Below are 19,033 nucleotides of genomic sequence, written 5' to 3'. Positions count from 1 at the left end.
ACAAAGAGGTAGGTACAGCAGTGGCCTTCCGTACCGTACTGCTATATATACTGGTGGTCACTGTGTCAGCAAACTGCACAACTGAAATGCACCACAGGTATAGAATCTAGATGGATAGTATACTTAATGACGACACAGAGGTAGGTACAGCAGTAGCCTACTGTACCGTAATGCTATATATTATATACTGGTGGTCACTGGTCAGCAAAACTCTGCACTGTACTCCTCCTATATAATATTATACTGGTGATCCCCAGTCCCCACAATAAAGCAGCACACTGAGCACAGATATGGAGTGTTTTTCAGGCAGACAACGTATACTGGTGGTCACTGTCAGCAAAACTCTGCACTGTACTCCTGCTATGTAATACAGCTGCTCCCCAGTCCCCACAATTAAGCAGTGTGAGCACAGATATATGCAGCACACTGAGCACAGATATGGAGCGTTTTTTTCAGGCAGAGAACGGATAACTGGTGGTCACTGATCAGCAAAACTCTGCACTGTACTCCTCCTATATTATACAGCTGCTCCCCAGCCCTCCCCACAATTAAGCAATAGTGCACAATCAAGTTCAACAATAACAGAGAGGACGCCAGCCACTTCCTCTCCCTAACATTTCCAATGCACGAGTGAAAATAGCGGCGACGCGCGGCTGCTTATATAGAATCCGAATCTCGCGAGAATCTGACAGCGGGATGATGACGTTCGGGCGCGCTCGGGTTAACCGAGCCATACGGGAGAATCCGAGTATGCTTCGGACCCGTGTAAAATGGGTGAAGTTCGGGGGGGGTTCGGTTTCCGAGAAACCGAACCCGCTCATCACTAATTTTAAGACAACTTTACAGTGGGTGCTAGGTTTGCTTGATAACATTCACAACTGAATTTCTGACTGACAAATGCTCTTACAATGATACACTGATACAATCTGTGCATACGTTGAATGAAAAATAAGAATTGTCTATTCTTTAGTTTATTGCTTTATTTTTGCAAATTAAAGAGTACCTGTATGTTACATATAGTAAACTGTCAGTTGGTCAAAACCACCAGCACAATAAGCTTTTCTAGTCTGTAATGCTTGTAGTTTTCATATTAACTCTTACATGCAAGATATGCATGTTTCATTTTAAAATTATGGTAGTTAATTATTGCAATATTTCTGAATAACAGAGAACTGCAACATAGACCGCAGATCAGTAACTAACGCCATCACCATTTGGCCTGGGCTCAATACCACTACAACTGGGAGGCTCCAAGTTCATGGTTTTCTGGTTCTTTACCATCACTAGAATTGAGTGGTGGCAAACAGAGCCAGATTTAGGGGTCAGGCCACCCCTGAGCATAATGATATTGGCCATCCCCCCAAGCTAATGATATTAGCTGCTGAACATCCAACCCCTCCAGTTTACAGGGCTTAATAACTCACCAGCTTTACCTTAGCTCAGGTGCTTGGTACCTCTACAGCCATTCCGTCTGACCCATCTGTCCATCCACCCTCCATCCACTGCTGCTCTGATGTGGCGGTGGGAGGGAAGAATGCTGTGCTGCACCACTGCTCTGATGCAGGGGAGGGTAGGGACTGCTGTATACACATTGCGCCAGGTCGAGCCTCTTATACACAATACACCAGGCCAAGCCCGTTATACACATTGCACCAAGTAGACCCTTATACACATTGCACCAGGTACACCCTTATACACATTGCACCAAGTAGCCCATTATACACATTGCACCATGTAGCCCCTTATAGCATTGCACCTGGTAGCCCATTATACACATAGCACCAGGTAGCCCATTATACACATTGCACCAGGTAGCCCATTATACCCATTGCACCAGGTAGCCCATTATACCCATTGCAGCAGGTAGCCCATTATACACATTGCACCAGGTAGCCCTTATAGCACTGCACCAGGTGAGAAAGAGTAAGAGAGAGAGAGAGCATGTGAGTGTGTGTGTGTGTGTGTGTGTGTGTGTGTGTGTGTCACTCACCACCATCCGGGCTGGCTCCTGGCTCTTCCTGCCCCACGTCAAGTGAGTAGCTGCAGGGGGAGGGCTGTGCAGGCAGTGGACAGAGGGGAGGCATCTGGGCATCGGGAGGCTGGCGAGGGGATGAGGGCAGCAGGAGGTGGCAAGGGTGGGTGACGAACAGCGCAATGTTGGGTCCCGTCAGCAGGCGTCGATGATGGCACAGGTGGGGAGACTGCCTAGCCCTGCCGCCCTTAAAATCACCACGAGAAGGGGGGAGGACTGCTGTGCTGCTCCTCTGGTATTGGGGGAACTGCTGTGCCTCCCCTAGCTGGTGCAGCCCCTAGGCACGTGTCTCACGTGCCTAGTAGAAAATCCAACACTGGTGGTAAATAACTATTTATTTGTACCTATACAATAAACAGTAACAGCAATAAATGTGTATTGTATGTCTGTCATTTAATAATTTTATAAAAAAGAAAAGCATTTACTGCACATTTCAAATAAATCTTACCTACTTCACAGAAATGATTATACTGAAATGGTGAAATCAGAAATAAAGAGAAATGTGACTGATACAGTATTGTACTTTAATGCAACTGCTAGATTGGGTTATATAAACTTGCTATATTGTTGTTTAGTTCAGAAATCAGTAAACTATCAACATTGTACAGAAAATGAGTACCGGTATATCACACAAATCAGACATACCTCAAAATTCAAGCAAGTGACATGGGACCCTATTCAGTACGTATTGAAAATTCTGCTAAAAACATTTGCAATCCGTTTTTTCGCATGCTGGGGGCCTCCCATCGCAGGGCAAGGCCTCCAAGCATGCTACCCATCACCCACCAACGGCAACCATGCTCTAATTGCAACTGCACCGCAATTAGTGCGTGGCCACAGAAACTAGGGAAGACATCTTCCGGCACAGCCTGGCTGCGATGGCAGGAGTCCCACCGCCATTTTTTTATTGGAGTGGCTGCATGTGATGACATGTAGCCACCCCGAAAACACCGCCGACATGCCCCTGTATCCGCCCTGCGACCATCTCTGCCTGTCAATCAGGCAGAGGCGTTTGCAGTTAATACGAGCCGACCGCTTTAACTGCTCGTGCACATGCAAGATGAGGCCTGCGAGTGTGCACTGCAAACTTATCTCAGAAATTGCGTTTGCGATGCGACCTGAATTTGGAATCAATTGAATATATCTTAGTTTATACAATACAGTTCTTATGCACTAGTTACTGATGTCTTGCATTCCTTTTTATCTTATTTTGCATATAGATGAAACAAAAGCAGTAATTAAAAATGTTAATGTTATAGCTTCACACCAAAATTACTGTGTAAAATTCCAGAGCAACTTCAAAATACTGTATATTCTTCTGAGTTTAGTCTCATTTATGACTTAAAATATTCATGACAATGAGGGACATCAGGACCACCCTTATTATTATTATTATTATTATTATTTTTATCATTTATTTATATGGCGCCACAAGGGTTTCTCGGCACCTAACAAAGGGGGTCATTCTGAGTTGATCGCTCGCTAGCTAGTTTTAGTAGCTGTGCAAACGCTATGCCGCCACCCACTGGGGAGTGTATTTTAGCTTAGCAAAAGTGCGAACGCATGTGCAGCCGAGCTCTTTAAAAACAGTTTGTGCAGTTTCAGAGTAACTCTGAACCTACTCAGTGCTTGCGATCACTTCAGCCTATTCGTGTCCGGATTTGACATCATACACCCACCCAGCGAATGCCCAGCCACGCCTGCGTTTTTGTAAACACTCCCTGAAAACGGTCAGTTGACACCCAGAAATGCTCCCTTCCCGTCAATCTTCTTGCGGCTGCCAGTGCGAAGGAAAACTTCGCTAGAACCTGAGCACAACCACAAAGAGCTTTGTACCCATACGTTGCGCGTGTGCATTGCGGGGCAGTGAGTGATCAACTCGGAATGACCCCCTAAGTGCATAAACAAATGAACAAAACAAAACAAAAAGCTTCAACTACAAAACAATATAGGATAAATACATGGTATATAAATAATTCTGCATCAGGGGACATGACACTGAAATAAGCATCAGGGTGGCAGAAAGGGAGGATTTGGTGCCATTTTAGGGAGTATGGGGCCTAAGTCAGATCTGATCGCAAATTTGTTAGCAGTTGGGCAAAACCATGGGGGTCATTCCGAATTGATCGCTCGCTGTCGATTTTCGCAGCACAGCAGTCAGGTAAAAAAGCGGCAAAACTGCACATGCGTATGCACCGCAATGCGCAGGCACATTGTACAGGTACATAGAGGATCGGTGCTGGGCGATGGATTAAGCGAAGATTCCATTCGCACAGCCGATCGCAAAGAGATTGACAGGAGGAAGGCGTTTATGGGTGTCAACTGACCATTTTCTGGGAGTGTTTGAAAAAACGCAGGCGTGTCCAAGCATTTGCAGGGTGGGTGTCTGACATCAATTCCGGACACGAACAGGCTGAAGTGATCGCAAGGGCTGAGTAAGTCCAGACCTACTCTGAAACTGCACAAAATGTTTTTGCAGAGCTCGGCTGCAATGGCGTTCTCACACTTGCAAACGAAAATACACTCCCCCGTGGGTGGTGACTATGCGTTTGCTGGGCTGCTAAAATTAGCTAGCGAGCGATCAACTCGGAATGAGGGCCCATGTGCACTGCAGAAGGGGGGGGCAGATATAACATGTGCAGAGAGAGTTAGATTTGAGAGGGTTGTGTTCAAACTGAAATCTAAATTGCAGTGTAAAAATAGAGCAGCCAGTATTTACCCTGCACAAAAACAAAATAACCCACCCAAATATAACTCCCACTGCAAATGTTATATCTGCCACACCTACAGTGCACATGGGCCCTCATTCCGAGTTGATCGGTCGCAAGGCGAATTTAGCAGAGTTACACACGCTAAGCCGCCGCCTACTGGGAGTGAATCTTAGCTTCTTAAAATTGCGACCGATGTATTCGCAATATTGCGATTACTAACTACTTAGCAGTTTCAGAGTAGCTTCAGACTTACTCTGCCTGTGCGATCAGTTCAGTGCTTGTCGTTCCTGTTTGACGTCACAAACACACCCAGCATTCGCCCAGGCACTCCCACCGTTTCTCCGGCCACTCCTGCGTTTTTTCCGGAAACGGTAGCGTTTTCAGCCACACGCCCCTGAAACGCCGTGTTTCCGCCCAGTAACACCCATTTCCTGTCAATCACATTACGATCGCCGGAGCGATGAAAAAGCTGTGAGTAAAATTACTTTCTACATAGCAAAGTTACTTGGCGCAGTCGCAGTGCGAACATTGCGCATGCGTACTAAGCGGATTTTCATTGCGATGCGATGAAAAATACCGAGCGAACAACTCGGAATGAGGGCCATGGTTTTGCCCAACTGCTAACACATTTTCTGCTGCAATCAACTCTGAATTACCCCCATGGAGTTGAAGATAGTCTAAGTAAGAGAGGGAAAAGCACATGAGGGGAGAGGGCCCTACTCGTGACAGCTTACATTCTAAAAAGTAGGGGCAAGCAGACATGGGTGACACAGATTGGGTAGAAATGAACATGGAACAGAGGGTTAGGATGAGATGGTGCAGTACAGGTCTCTATTTTAAATTTTGATTTTACTGTATATTGGCCCTCATTCCGAGTTGTTCGCTCGGTATTTTTTATCGCATCGCAGTGAAAATCCGCTTAGTACGCATGCGCAATGTTCGCACTGCGACTGCGCCAAGTAACTTTACTATGAAGAAAGTATTTTTACTCACGGCTTTTTCATCGCTCCGGCGATCGTAATGTGATTGACAGGAAATGGGTGTTACTGGGCGGAAACACGGCGTTTCAGGGGCGTGTGGCTGAAAACGCTACCGTTTCCGGAAAAAACGCAGGAGTGGCCGGGGAAACGGTGGGAGTGCCTGGCCGAACGCTGGGTGTGTTTGTGACGTCAACCAGGAACGACAAGCACTGAACTGATCGCACAGGCAGAGTAAGTCTGGAGCTACTCTGAAACTGCTAAGTAGTTAGTAATCGCAATATTGCGAATACATCGGTCGCAATTTTAAGAAGCTAAGATTCACTCCCAGTAGGCGGCGGCTTAGCGTGTGTAACTCTGCTAAATTCGCCTTGCGACCGATCAACTCGGAATGAGGGCCATTGTGTAAAACATGCCAAAGTGTACAGAAAAGGCTGTGTTTTCCTCCACAAAGCATGAAACACCTCTAAAAATAAACCCTCTCCACCTATTTATTTCATTTCAATTACTCTTCAAAATTAAATCTTATTTTTGCTCTGCTTATTATGCTTTGAAAAGAATGATAAAACCTATTCCAACTCCACCAACTGGCTGTATAGCCCTAAAATACACAACAGTCCGATGAACATCGTAACAACGAGACCATGTAGCCTTACTTTAATGGCAAAAGGTTGCAATTTATTTTCTAGGCCATGCCACTGCTCCACCTCCCTCCTCCTTGCACTCCGCTCGGCCAGTGGACTTTTGCAGAATGATGAGATTGCATCATGACACGATCACGTCGCCATGTCATGGTGCAAACGCGTTGTTACATCATGACACGATCGCGTCATTCCACAAAACTCCGACAGCTGAGCGGAGTACAAGGGAGGATGGGGGAAGAGGGTTTTAGTGCTGGTGGGCTAGTGCCCGCCAGCAAATGCTACCCCTAAGGATGGCCATCGGTGGGTTAGCCATTGATGGTCACCATCGATGGATAACCTCAATGGTGTAAAACCATCTGGAATGGATCCATCAATGGTTTTACCAATCGATGGTCATCCCTGCACTACTGTGCAAATGCAGGCGAACCAGGGGGCGTGGCTTAGGGGGTGTCAGGGGGCAGAGCTAAGCTCCATGCCCTGACACTTTGATAGAAAATAAATTTGGCAGCACTGAACCATCGATGGTGGGAAACCATCTGGTTCTCCCCCATCGATGGTAAACTATTCAACATTGGTCATAGACCCTCAGTGATTTTGAATCATCAATGGTCAATGGCCATCCTTAGCTACCCCTAGGCAACAAGCATTCCCTTAGGCAATGAGCATTCCCTGTGGCATTAAGAATGGATCCCAGTGCATAAAGCCCCTGGCAAAAAGCATTACACAATATGTAAAACCCCTGGCAACACACATGAAACCCCTGGCAACGCGCAGGTAAACAAAATTAAAATCTACCCTGGGAGGTGTGACCAAATTCCAAAAAGTCACCACTGAAGGGGTTAATGGGATCTACACATTGAAAGACATACATACAGTCAATGCAGGTTCGTTAATATATCTGGGATGCCCAGGTGATACTATGTGGGGGCGTGTCCAAATTCTGGGTGGTGTGGCCATGAACCCTCTAGAAAAAGCATATCAAATACTTTGTGCACTGTCATGAAGCTGCACCAGCAGCTGAACTGTACCACCTCCAGTTCAATCCAACAAGCCTTAGCCCAGGTAATTAGTACCCCCTCGTCCATCAGCACTCCTGATTCAAGGAGTGTGTTGTTATTCGGAAATCCTAACAGTTGAACAGCAGAGAAAATCTTAAATAGTTTTAGACTTCACACAGCAGTCCAGGTTTTACAAGCTTACTGAATTAGGAGACTCCGGTAATGGTCATCATAAAGGCTGCACTGCAGGAAGCCCAGCAGCCAGGAGGCAAGGGACTTCCTTTGATTATCCAAGAGAGGGATCCAGTGATTATATATGCTAGTCCAATACAGATTTTAATTCATTTATTCTATATGAATGGCCATGAACAATAATTAATTGCATACAATTTCAGTGAGTTAATTTAATAGATATTAACCTAATTGCACTATATGTATGTTATGAGACTGCAATAATAACCGCATACTTGGATTAATTAAATCTATATCATTACAAACATACTAATAATGGCTTATGTGTAATGTACTACTAATATTAGGATGAGTATTAACAGCCTGTTTATTAAAATCCATTTGGAATATGTGTTGATCAAATAAGCTTCTCCTTTTGGAAATACTTTTAATGTATTATGTGCAATCTACTAACACTATACTTACATTCTGCAAGATAATATCCACTTGGATTATATAACTTGAATATCTTCAAGTTATATCTAGAATCCAGTATTTATGTTTCATATTAATATTTTTTATGACGGTTGTGGGGTTACTATTACTTCTGCAACATGTTGGGAAAAACTTCCTGAACAATAGTCCTGAGAGAGACAGCATTATGCTAAGCAGCCATTTTGTATAACAGTAGCCATATTGAGTATATGAAGAAATGCTTTTGCTAAGAAGTTATAAGTGATGCTGACATTTCATTTCTTAGAAAGAATTATCTGTACTGTTAAAACACAAGGTTAGGTTGATTTACTAGAACATACTGTGAGACAGTTTACTGGAGACATAAAGACTCATTTCCCAAGGACAGGAAGGAGGGGGGTAACCTCAAGAGCAGCTACCCAAAACCAAGGTATCCTGTCTCCAGAAATTATTGTTTTGTTTATGATGCACATAAAGTGCTTGTGTAAACACCTTTGTCTGCCTATAAAGACCCTAGACAAATAAACCCATGCAGCCTCATTTTGCTGAACATAACTCTGTGTCGTGTTTACTTACATGAGGGCTCCCAATCAGTTGGTAAGGTATTGAACAGACAACCGAAGGAAGTTGCTAGAGGGGTTTATCTCCAACAGTCCTAATTCAGATCTGATCGCAGCAGCAAATTTGTTAGCTAATGGGCAAAACCGTGGGGGTCATTCCGAGTTGTTCGCTCGCAAGCTGCTTTTAGCAGCTTTGCACACGCTAAGCCGCCGCCTACTGGGAGTGAATCTTAGCATATTAAAATTGCGAATGATAGATTCTCAAAATTGCGATTACACACCTCTTAGCAGTTTCTGAGTAGCTCCAGACTTACTCGGCATCTGCGATCAGTTCAGTGCTTGTCGTTCCTGGTTTGACGTCACAAACACACCCAGCGTTCGCCCAGACACTCCTCCGTTTCTCCTGCCACTTCCGCGTTTTTCCCAGAAACGGTAGCGGTTTTTCACACACACCCATAAAACGGCCTGTTTCCGCCCAGAAACACCCACTTCCTGTCAATCACACTCCGATCGCCTGAACGAAGAAAAAGCCGTGAGTAAAATACCTAACTGCATAGCAAATTTACTTGGCGCAGTTGCACTGCGGACATTGCGCATGCGCATTAGTGACTAATCGCTTTGTTGCGAGAAAAAAATAATGAGCGAACAACTCGGAATGACCCCCCATGTGCACTGCAGGGGAAGCAGATATAACGTGCAGAAAGAGTAAAATTTGGGTGTGGTGTGTTCAAACTGAAATCTAAATTGTAATGTAAAAATAAAGCAGGCAGTGTTTACCCTGCACAGATACAAAATAACCCAACCAAATCTAACTCCCGCAGATATAACATATGCAGAGAGAGTAAATACTGGCTGCTTTATTTTTACACTGCAATTTAGATTTCAGTTTGAACATACCACACCCAAATCTAACTCTCTCTGCACATGTTATATCTGCACCCCTGCAGTGCACATGGGCCCTCATTCCGAGTTGTTCGCTCGGTAAATTTCATCGCATTGCAGCGATTTTCCGCTTAGTGCGCATGCGCAATGTCCGCACTGTGACTGCGCCAAGTAAATTTGCTATGAAGTTAGGATTTTTACTCACGGCTTTTTCTTCGCTCAGGCGATCGTAGTGTGATTGACAGGAAATGGGTGTTTCTGGGCGGAAACAGGCCGTTTTATGGGCGTGTGGGAAAAAACGCTACCGTTTCCGGGAAAAACGCAGGAGTGGCCGGAGAAACGGAGGAGTGTCTGGGCGAACGCTGGGTGTGTTTGTGACGTCAAACCAGGAACGACAAGCACTGAACTGATCGCAGATGCCGAGTAAGTTTGAAGCTACTCAGAAACTGCTACGAGGTGTGTAATCGCAATATTGCGATTACTTCGTTCGCAATTTTAAGATGCTAAGATTCACTCCCAGTAGGCGGCGGCTTAGCGTGAGCAACTCTGCTAAAATCGCCTTGCGAGCGAACAACTCGGAATGACCTCCATGGTTTTACCCATTAGCTAACAAATTTGCTGCTGCGATCAGATCTGAGTTAGGCCCATTATTGGATTCTACACGTGTGTTCAGTTGTTATATCTGCAAAGGGTACCTACATTGACGAGCAGAGCCGGCCCTAGGTATAGGCAAACTAGGCAATTGCCTAGGGCATCTGGTATGCCTAGGGGCATCAGCAGCTTCTGCTGATTAAAATGATATGCGGCATGCCTATATTCTGTGTGTAGCATTTTGTATGCAGATACAGCCACAGTCGCACACAGTATATAGGCATGCCACATATCATTTTAATCAGCAGAAGCTGCTTGTGTATCCTAGCCACATAGCAATGCAAATAAGATGCATTTTCATAAAAAAATAGGCACCCAACGTTAGCAGAGCTGCCAGTTGACTCACGCTGGGAACTACATGTGTCATTATGTGTATAAGGGCATTAATAATGTGTAACATATGTGTAAGGGGCACTATGTGTGTCATTATGTGTATAAGGGCACTACTAATGTGCGGCATATGTGTAAGGCCAAATGTGCACACTGTTCTTATTTAATTTACAGGGGGTAGGAAAACAAAAAAAAGGACTGCTATGGGTGGGGGGTGATGGTGCTGGGAAAGGGGTGCAGGGTCAGAGGCGGAACTAGCGGTGGTGCTAGGGGGCACCAGCCAAAATCTTGCCTAGGGCATCATATTGGTTAGGGCCGGCTCTGTTGACGAGTCAAAAATATAGATCACATTTTGTTAAACAGAATTCGTTCTGTGATTTCTTTTTGTATCGCCAATTGTTTATTTGTTCAGAGTACATTGAGACATTAAACTGTACATTTCAATAAAAACTGGAAAAATGGGGGTGTTCTAAAACTTTTGACCAGTAGTATGAGTGTGCATTTATTTAAGCCAGCAGACAATTATGTCGCTGGAATCCCAACAGCTAGTGAAATACCGACACACAAAATCCCGGCAGCCGCCCGGTATACCCACTCAGTTGGTGGGTCCTTTGCCACCAACCAAGTGAGAATAGAACCTGTGGCAAGTAAAGCGAGCCACCAGACCAGAAGCGCAGTGAGTGCATCACTGCCTCACTGCTGGAATTCTGCCAGATGGGTTGCTGCTGTCAGTATACTGACAGCTAGCATCCAGTCTGCCGGTAAATCATACTAAACCCCATGCAAAAACCAATATGTGTGGCACTGATTTTGTTGCTACGAGAGGTAGGCAATCAAGTTGCCGGCTGCCGGGATCCCAGCAGTCAGGATACAGACACCGGTATCCTGCCACCCGGTGAAATACCTGTGGTTGGAATCCTAACCGTCAGCCGGAATCCCCACTTGGGTGGTGGTCCATGCCACCACCCAAGGGGGAATATAACCCTGTGGCGACCACACCCAGATCTGAAGCATGGCAAGCACAGAGAGCCCATGAGGGGACATTCTGCACTCGCTGCTGGTATTCTGGCTGTCGAGATCCTGACGTTGGTCTCCTGACTGCTGGGATCCCGACAGCAGGGATATCAAACTGAATCCCTATGAGAAACTGTTGGTATAATTTTATACGGGCACTAAAAATTATTTCCAGCAATTAACAAACTTAATGGTAAACTTGTACACATATTCTTACAGATCAATATCAAATAAAAAAAGAAAAATATAATAATAGGTTTCAGGAATTGATCATCTGAACAAGAATATGGTCTAGTGGAGAACATATGCAGTGCCAGAGGCAGAACTATCGCCAGTGCAACCAGTGCGTTGCACTGGGGCCCGCCACTGTCCACGGGCCCAAAGCATGTAATGAGTCAAACTGACTCATTACATGCCGCTGTGTGCTGCAGGCAACCGCTGCCCGCAGCACACAGCCGTCCAGACAGGAGAGGCGAGCAGTGCAGGCAGCGGACATGGGGGAAAGGAGGAGGAGGGAGGTGGAGGAGGGAGTCGCAGCAGCGCTGTGTTATAGGTTTAGGCGCTGCTGCTGCTGTCCCTCTCACTGGCGCACGCATACCCAGAAACCCCCCCTGATTAACTTAAAAGATTTTTTTCTGATCGCGGGTCACGATCATAGCTCCGCCCACTCGCGGCATTAGGCTCCGCCCACTCGCAACATTTTACCCGCGATTCCTGGGCCTGTGGGGAGGGGATGTCATCATTCCAGGCAGGATCCCTAGTGCTGAAGAGAAGATTCAACTGGCTTCCTAGCCCTGCCAATAGCCATAAAAGCAGGTGAATTAATCCATCAAAGCAGTAGTGTCCACTTGTGTGTGTGTGGGGGTGGGGGTGGGTGGGGACGTGGAGGGGGGTGGGTGTAAAATAGGTCTGTGCATTATGGTTTAATTCAGTTATACACCCAGAATATGCACATGTGCACAGATGTTCATTATGCTCAAATCTGCCTATTTGTCCTAGAGCTTGTCACATGGGCCCTGAAATGGTTATTTCATGACACCTCAATATACGATCAATTATTTGCAGGGGGCGCATGTTGTGGCTGGGGGGGGGGGGACTGTCTGCCGTAATGTGTAAAAAGGCACACTGTCTGCCGTAATGTATAACAAGGGCACGCTGTCTGCCGTTATGTGTAAAAAGAGGACGCTGTCTGCCGTAATGTGTAACAAGGGCACGCTGTCTGCCGTTATGTGTAAAAAGGGGACGCTGTCTGCCGTAATGTGTAAAACGGCACGCTCTCTGCCGTTATGTGTAAAAAGGCACGCTGTCTGCCGTTATGTGTAACAAGGGCACGCTGTCTGCCGTTATGTGTAAAAAGGGGACGCTGTCTGCCGTTATGTGTAAAAAGGGGGACGCTGTCTGCTGTAATGTGTAAAAATGCATGCTGTCTGCCGTTATGTGTAAAAAGGCACGCTGTCTGCCGTTATGTGTAACAAGGGCACGCTGTGTGCCGTTATGTGTAAAAAGGGGACGCTGTCTGCCGTTATGTGTAAAAAGGGGGATGCTGTCTGCTGTTATGTGTAAAAAGGGGGACGCTGTCTGCTGTAATGTGTAAAAAAGGGAATCTGTCCGCCGTAAGATGTAAAAGGGTCTCTACCTGGTGTAGTGGTGCTACTGTGCGGTGTAATTTGAATAATGGAGACTACTGTGCACCGTTTTATGAATTGGTATTATTTTGTGGCCACACCCCTTCCCCATGAAGCCACACACCCTGTTTTGCATGCAGGGGTGGGGCTCCAATGCTGTTTCTTGCACACGGTGCTAAAATGTCTAGTTACGGCACTGTTGCTAGGTATCCATTTCTCTCTGGCCCTGAGCAGGTCCCCCTCACCAGATCCTCTCCAGGGGTGAGTGGGTGGACTTGGATGGGATGAGAGGGGGGGGGGGGGGCAAAGCATTTTGTCGCACCTGGGCCCACCGCTCGCTAGTTCCGCCACTGTGCAGTGCTATATACATTACATTCATCCTGAGTGTTTTTTAATTAACGTTTAATTTATTTACTGACTATTATATTGTATATTCCAAATGGCATAAAATTGTCAAGTACTTGTGGAACATACTGAATGAAGAGTCCAACTAGAACAAAATCTAAACAAAATTAATGAGTAGCTAAAAACAGACAAATGAATACAATATATATGTACATTATTTTTACAGTGTCTGGTACTGTATGCGCATACTGTATTATATTTTGGTAACATTGGTTCATAATAGGAAATAGACCAACATTGAAGAGACTCGCTAAAAAATATATATCTCTTGAGAAGGGTGCTCGCTCAAAACTATACAAAGAATAATTTAGAAAGGACAGAAATGTCATAGTTCAGAAATAAGAATTGTGTCTAGTTCTCCCAATATACTGTAACATTTATTACTGAGTACCAATGTACTTTAGCTAGAGAGAAAAGGGAATTGGTACAGTAACTCTACCTTGAAGTGGCTACAATTTTGGACTGACATGTAAACCCTACTTCAGGACAATATCTCATATCTCTCGCTATTATTACGGAAACACACTGCAGATTTCTAGATTTTAAGAAGATGCTAGTATAAACAGAAAAACAAATATATTTGAAAAAGGTTTATTTACATGAAAGTTGAAATTAAATCAGCAGTGCAAATCTAAACTAAAAATAACATAGACATAGGTTATTTTTTTTTGCATATGTAATCTGACTTGCAGTGCAAATGTGCCATAAATATTCCACAATAATTTATTTTGTCTCATTAATTGTTTGTCTCATATTTTATACTATGCCAACTTGTAATCCAAATAGTGTGGGTATATTTGCTAAATGATGTCAAAGGACACCAAATTGATTTTTAAACTACTTTTTTATTTGTTACAAACATGTTAGAAGGATCATGATAACAAATATATTGTTTCTCTATATTATAGCACTGACAGGATTATATATAATATTGAATCAAATATATTAATTACCATTTATAACTATTATTATTAGCTCATGAATAAACTGCATATATGAATAACTATTATTATTATCAATGCATAAATAATGCATTTTATATTGTTATCAAGAATTGAACCTCTATAATAATCTTTACATATAATTTGAAATTACAATATATTAAACAGGACATTGTACATTGTTTCTAATAATAATAATAATAATAATAATAATAAATATTAATATTATTTAATTTATATAGCACGCTTTCTCCAAATACAGTACAATATGTCTTTATTTCTTTTATACAGGTTGAGTATCCCTTATCCAAAATGCTTAGGACCAGAGGTATTTTGGATATCGGATTTTTCCGTATTTTGGAATAATTGCATACCATAATGAGATATCATGGTGATGGGACCTAAATCTAAGCACAGAATGCATTTATGTTTTATATACACCTTATACACACAACCTGAAGGTAATTTTAGACAATATTTTATATAACTTTGTGCATTAAACAAAGTGTGTGTACATTCACACAATTCATTTATGTTTCATATACACCTTATGCACACAGCCTGAAGGTCATTTAATACAATATTTTTAATAACTTTGTGTATTAAACAAAGTTTGTGTACATTGAGTCATCAAAAAACAAAGGTTTCACTATTTCACTCTCACTCAAAAAAGTCCGTATTTCTGAATATTTGGATATGGGATACTCAACCTGTATATGTGTAAATACCTAAATGTGAGATAGTGATGTGATATGTTTGTTTGGGTGTGTGTATGTGGGAGGGGAGTGGGGGGGGGGGGGTGGTTTAAGTGTTTATCTATCTGCCTTATTCATGTAACCTTTTTGTTATACGACACATACCATTTAAACTCTATACAATGCTATGTATAAATGCGCAGTGTAAGCGTACACACTTTTATATTGCTTCTTATAAAATAGCATACTCAATTAGAAAACAGGTCTATATTTTTCCATAGTTTCAATATATCACTAACCAACTGTATTCATACTCACCTCCTCTCATCTCTTGGCACAAATGCAATTCCTATAAATACAAATACAAACTATCTTACAATACAGTAATAACTATACCATCTGCTGTAAGACAGACATACTGTATACACAGCGTGCAATCACCATTACATGTTGTGCAGCACATGAAAATAGTATTTCTGTCCCATTATATCAATATTCATCCTTAATAGGAAGCAGTAGTTAACCCATTTTAGAAGTACATATTAAGCTCATTTGTGTATCAAATCACAGCAAGAATTTAATCCTTTATGCTCCAGGACTTTGGCCCCCATTTATCAAGCCTGCCAATCAGCTCCTAACTTCCATGTTACAGGCTGGGTTTTAAAAATAACAGTTAGGAGCTGATTGGTTGATACTTTATCACCGCGCTAATTATCACTCTCCAAGGCTTGATAAATCTGGGACTTTATCATCTATCATACTGACACGAGGGAAATCTCAATTTTGTACGTATTGTATACAATTCAGACATATTATACACCTTTTCCTATTTCTAACCATGACCATAAACACCTTAAAAGTGAGCATGCAGAAATAAGTCGGAAATGGCGGCCATTTTCAAAGTGATTTGTGTCCACAGTACAGGACCACCATAGTGGGAACCCGGAGGGGTAAGTATAATATATGGGTGCAGGGTGTGTGCTGTGTTATAGTTTGTAAAGTCATTTCTATATATCCATTGTCTTTTAACTCACTTTCCCTATATCTACTATCAACACTACCATTCCTTTTCTGACATACTGTACATAACTTCCCCATCTTCATGCTGCTAAATTATCTACCTACATTCATGTTTGTACTCATCACTCCATAAACACTATTCTAACACCTCTTTGTCTTTATTATTGTCTTACTAATGAACATTTAGTAAGGTAAAAATAAAGACATCTCCTCCCATCTTTTTCTATGCCCCCTATTTTCTGTCCATCTATAATCCTATTTAATCAATAGAGTTATATTATCTAAGCTATCACATTTTTATATCCATCCTACAGTATATGCACATTCTGGGCCAAATCTCTTCATTCCATTTGTTCATTTCTACCCCTCTAACTATATTTCTGTTACTTTCTTAACACAGCATCTAACTATCACCATGTGCACATCTCATCGATTCTTTTTATAGTTACCTGTCTTATACAAATATTATGCATGCTAGCTCCAAAAATCCCACCCCTCTCCCTGGATACACCAATCCAAGAGTTGCGCCAGCACTGTGCGAATCTCCGCTGCCACCAGCAAAGACTTTTCAACATATTATGGACATTGCAGGCATCTTTAGCTTTACCTGTAACCGCCAATCTCAATATCTCATGAAACAGTAGGTAACGTACCTCACTTGGCTTGGGTTCAAGAACACAGCAGTCAAACTAATTATATTTTTACTATAATTAAGAAATATCTTCGGGATTACAAAGGTAAAAAGACTACAAATAATTTAAGGAGTTTTAGAAAAGATATACAGGTTACTAGCAGTCTCAATAAACAAAAAGGTAATAAAGAAACTCAGAACCTAATTTCTCTTATGTAGTGCATTAAGATCTGTGTGAAGAAGCTTCACAAAGAAAATAGACATCCATCCAGGCAGGGTGTAGTCACTTCCATCAGAATGAACAAGGATCTATTAGTGAGTCACGTAGTTATAGACCCCTCAAACCTCAGCACATCAGCCCCCTCATCTCTTGGAAAGGTTAATCCTTACTCTGCTGGGCTCATTCATATCCAGCAGTGGAAGGTCAGTCCCCTTGTAATATCCATAGAAGGCCTGTGATCTGTTTGTCACATCTTTCCAAGGATGGAGTTCTGTATTAAAGTTCCAGAGGTTTTGATGCTAGTCAGGAAATAGAATTCCTGCATTCTTTTTTCAGGCAGGGGGCACTGGTCACACTTCCCTGGTCTGTTTACAGAGCCCCCTGTTGACATAACAACTAATTGGGCTTATCAGACCTCAATGTCCAGATCTTGGCAATCTCTGCTTTTGATGTAGAAATACAATCCCCTTTTAAAACATCGTGTCAGGGTCCCCAGACACATATAATTTATATTTTTGATAATAAACAACTCTGAGGTCAGCTCACAGGAGAAATGTGATTTTCCTGACATCTCCCCCCTTAAAAAGGGTGCACAATGGCGGTGACCCACGTCACTGCCTTATTTGGGTGCCATTCTCTTCCTGCATATTACCAGGATGGGCTATCAGCCTTGCCAGGCTCTACACCTTCCCTGCAGCATCAGGAACCATTTTATGAGGTTTCCCTTGTCTCCAGATACTCTATTAAGCTCATTCTGAGGGATGCCACCCTTTGCTAGTTACTCTGTGCCAGGGCAGAGGGTGGTGGTCGGGGTCTGACTTGTATCAGACACATTTTTACACATTTGGCTCACAGGATCCCCTGGTACCTTTAACTCTACATGGTTGAATACATTACCAACGGGAGTTCTCTCATGATTAATGCTCACAGTGGGACAGGTGATTATGTTCTTTTCCCACACAATCCCACCTTGTGCCCTTTCCTGATGTGGTGGCCTGCCCCTCACCCACACTGGCCCTGAGGTGGAGGCGCCTTGCTCTACAGGACGCTCTTGACAGGTTTCACTGCACATCATTTGGGGTATACCTAGGACATTGGGATCATCACATAAATGTCCTTGCTAAGAGAAATTCATCCTGATTTATCTCCCCAGCCTGCCTGATCTGCATCCTTACAGATGCTAAGTCGCTGTTTGTCGTGCTTGGAATTTCTCACCTCTGATAATTTGATCAGCATGAGGGAACAAAGCAGGGGGCAACCCTTCCTCCCTCAGAACAGGGTCTGAGTCTGTAGGGAGGAAGAGGGAAGGAAGGGGGTTGGTTTGCTGGGAGCCACCTTCTCGACCTCCAGGGAATCCTGTCAGCTCATCATTTCTGATACCACAGACATTTTCAGAACTATTAAGGATACCAGTATTCAACACAGTATTATCATCAGGAGCATGTTTCCCCACGGAAACTTCACGATGAGTGAATATAATTATCCACCTTTTACCTGGCTCCTGCTGATCGCCATCACTGAAGCACATGGTGCTCCATCCAATCTCTGACCCTTGATTATTTATTAAACTGACACCAGACAGCTCATTATTATCACAGATGCTGGAAAAAATAGGGTTATCACATATTGTTGCATCAGTGATGACATCACCATCATTCATGCAGGTGGAGTGCATTTGCCCAAAACCAGATTTAAGTACCTCACTCTTAGGGAAGTTGGGTAACACACATATTGGGACACGGTCCCCTATCCCCACCTCATTGTAAGATGCCTGTGGAAAGACAGGGTTACATCCTATCACATTAATCGGGGTGGCAAGGGACACATTGTTGCGTACAGCATTCAACCTAACTACTGATACAGGTGGGACATAATCTGCTAACTGCACCCCACACAACTCTATATCAGGGCATGCACTTTCTTACAGAATAGATTCATCCCTGTGTAACGACAAAGGGTTATTTTTCAGAACACACAGGTTTGCATCACCCTTAAAATCACATACATTTGTAACCAGATGCCAATCAGCAGGTGTCCCCTGAGGAAAATGAG

Source organism: Pseudophryne corroboree, chromosome 1 (assembly GCF_028390025.1).
Source record: "Pseudophryne corroboree isolate aPseCor3 chromosome 1, aPseCor3.hap2, whole genome shotgun sequence".
NCBI lineage: Eukaryota > Metazoa > Chordata > Amphibia > Anura > Myobatrachidae > Pseudophryne > Pseudophryne corroboree.
Note: the sequence above shows the minus strand (reverse complement) of the source record.